This window comes from Triticum aestivum, chromosome 1D, assembly GCF_018294505.1.
Source record: "Triticum aestivum cultivar Chinese Spring chromosome 1D, IWGSC CS RefSeq v2.1, whole genome shotgun sequence".
NCBI lineage: Eukaryota > Viridiplantae > Streptophyta > Magnoliopsida > Poales > Poaceae > Triticum > Triticum aestivum.
This window is the reverse complement of record NC_057796.1, coordinates 64,780,191-64,783,719: the sequence shown is the minus strand read 5'-3', so window position 1 is coordinate 64,783,719 and position 3,529 is coordinate 64,780,191.

The window sequence follows — 3,529 nt, the reverse complement described above, 5'->3', positions numbered from 1 at the left end:
GTTGATGACATGCAGCAGAGGTGCGCTATGAGGGCGGCCAAGCTTCATGATGCTGCGATCTCTACTGGTATGTCCGTCAACATATCTAATTCTTTATTGCATTTTTCTCCTGAGGAAATTATAAATAATGCAAACCAATTAGGAGTTTCACTTGGGGCTACAGATAGTGAGATTTCCATGTCGGTGAATGATTTGTTAGATTTGGAGGCGGAGCGTGCCTTAGAAACTATTCGTAATATAGCAGCGGTTAAACCCATGAATGACAATGAGATTAATGCATTAGGGGTTAGAGTGCTCGATAATATGTGTGTGGATCTAGCACCATCCAATCATGAGTCGGAGGACGATGATATGCCCTTAGAGAATGCAGTTGTTTGTTCCGCTGAGCCCGGTTATGAGGATCGGGAGTCAGGACTTAGTAAACCCAAGCGTAAGTGGAAACGGAAAATTTACCCCGCTTCTGCAGTTCGTAGGAGTGCTAGGATTCGGACGACTAAAAAATTTCATGATGAGTGATGAAAGGAATCTTTTGGAATAGCAGAGGTCTGAAAGACTTGGCTAAAAGAAGGTTTCTTGCTGAGGCTTCTCTGGAGCATCGTTTAGATTTTATTGCTCTATCGGAAACTGGTAGAGATAACTTTGCGCCCCAGTTCCTTTCCTCTCTTGCGGGTGGTGTTGATTTTGATTGGCATTGCCTCCCTCCGCGAGGAAGATCGGGTGGTATCTTGCTGGGTGTGAGATGCGATTCGCTTGAAGTCCGGAGTGTAGTGATGGGTGACTTCGCGGTTAAGTTTCGAGTCAGGTCTAAGGCTGATGGTTTCAACTGGGCATTGGTGGCGGTTTATGGTGCCGCACAGCCCGAGCTTAAACCGGAATTTTTGGCGGATCTGGTTCGGATTTGTGGGTCCGAACAGCTTCCAATCTTAGTTGGGGGTGATTTCAACATCATTAGGAGGAGAGAGGAGAAGAATAATGATAACTTTGACGGCAGGTGGTCGTTCATGTTCAATACTATTATTGAAAGCTTGGATCTGAGGGAGATAGAGCTTTCTGGTAGAAAGTTTACATGGGCTAACTCTTTGCCCAACCCAACTTACGAGAAGCTTGATCGCGTTCTTGCGAGTGTGGAGTGGGAACAGAAGTTCCCGCTTGTGACGGTTCAAGCTCTTTCTCGGGGTTTTTCCGATCACACACCCCTGTTCGTTGACTCAGGGGAGCCGAACCACGTGGGAAACAAAAACACCTTTTCTTTTGAGATGGCCTGGTTCGAACGCGAAGGGTTCCTAGACCTGATCGCTAGTGAATGGGCGAAGGGTGTAGGCGGTAGGACCGCGGTTGAGCGTTGGCAAAATAAGATTAGGAGTTTGTGAAGCTTCTTACGGGGTTGGGCTAAGCACCTTAGTGGGGTATATAAGATTGAAAAGGACAGGCTCCTCTCTCTTATACAGAATCTGGACGTTAAGGCCGAATCCACGATTTTGATGCCTGCTGAGCTCCAGGTTAAAACTGATGCAGAGAAGAGGTTGAAAGAACTTCTCCGCGAAGAAGAATTGAAGTGGGCTTTGCGGGCCAAGGTTCGCAAAGTGGTCCAAGGGGACGCGAATACTCAATTCTTTCATCTGATTGCTAATGGTAAGCACAGAAAGAAGAGAATATTCCAACTTGAACAAGATGAGGGCACTATTGTAGGACAGGATAACCTTAAAACATATATAACCGAGTATTATAGGCAGTTATTTGGACCTCCGGAGGATAATTGTGTATCTCTCGATGAGTCCAGAACTGAGGATGTGCCTCAACTTTCGGCTGCTGAAAATGATATTCTGGTTGCCCCGTTTTCGGAGAAGGAGGTGTTTGATGCTATAGCACAGTTGAAAAATAATAAGGCTCCCGGACCGGATGGATTTCCGGCGGAGTTCTACAAGAAGTGCTGGCATATTATTAAGGGGGATTTGTTACCTATGTTTCATGATCTGTTCTCTGGACAGCTTCAATTATTTCACTTGAATTTTGGAACTATCACACTGCTTCCTAAGAAGACGGACGCTGTGAGAATTGAGCAGTTCAGGCCGATCTGCCTTCTCAATGTTAGTTTTAAAATATTCACCAAGGTCGGGACTAATAGGCTCACACAGATTGCGCATTCTGTGGTGCAGCACTCCCAAACTGCTTTCATGCCGGACCGAAACATCCTTGAAGGGGTGGTCGTCCTTCATGAAACGCTCCATGAAATCCATTCCAAGAAGTTAGATGGTGTCATTTTTAAGGTGGATTTCGAGAAAGCGTATGATAAGGTTAAATGGCCATTTCTCCAACAGGCATTGCGAATGAAAGGTTTTGATGAAGTCTGGCGACGCCAGGTTGAATCATTTACGCAAAAAGGGTGTGTGGGAATTAAAGTGAATGACGATATCGGTCATTACTTCCAGACACATAAAGGCCTAAGACAAGGAGATCCGATGTCCCCTATCTTGTTTAACATTGTGGTTGATATGTTAGCAATCTTGATAGGAAGGGCTAAGGAGAATGGTCAAGTGGGTGGCTTGGTACCTCATCTGGTTGATGGAGGTGTATCCATCCTTCAGTACGCTGATGATACAATCATCTTTATGGAGCATGACCTAGCCAAGGCGAGAAATATGAAGCTGGTGTTATGCCTGTTCGAACAATTGACCGGGTTAAAGATTAACTTTCATAAGAGCGAGCTGTTCTGCTTTGGTAGAGCCAAAGACGAACAGGAGGCTTATCGGCAATTGTTTGGGTGCGATTTGGGGGTTTTACCTTTCTCGTATCTAGGTATTCCAATCCACCATAGAAAGCTGACCAATAGAGAATGGAAATGCATCGAAGACCGGTTTGAGAAGAAACTGAGTTGCTGGAAGGGCAAACTCATGTCATATGGAGGCCGGTTAATTCTGATTAATTCGGTGCTCACGAGTATGCCTATGTTTCTCTTATCGTTCTTTCAAGTCCCAGTTGGTGTTAGGAAAAGACTGGACTTTTATCGATCGCGTTTCTTTTGGCAAGGTGATGATCTCAAAAGAAAATACAGACTTGCAAAATGGGATATCATCTGTCGACCGAAAGACCAAGGGGGTCTTGGTATTGAGAATCTTGAAGTTAAGAACAGATGCCTTCTTAGCAAGTGGCTGTGGAAGCTTTCTTTTGAGACTGATGCCATGTGGGCCCAGATCCTTCGCGGCAAGTACCTACAGACAAAGTCCTTGTCCCAGGTCACAGTCAGGCCAACTGACTCGCCTTTCTGGAAAGGCCTGATGAAAGTCAAACAATCTCTGTTTAATAGGACAAAGGTTGTTATTGGCAACGGCGCTACTACGCGCTTCTGGGAGGATACTTGGCTCGGCGAGACACCCTTAGCCATTCAATATCCGTCTTTATATCGCATTGTTCAACGACGTGAGGTGTTCGTTGCTACGGTGTTTCAATCCACCCCCCTTAATATTCAGTTCAGACGGTCGTTAATGGGCAATCGTTGGGAAGATTGGCTTCGTTTAGTTCGGCGACTAAT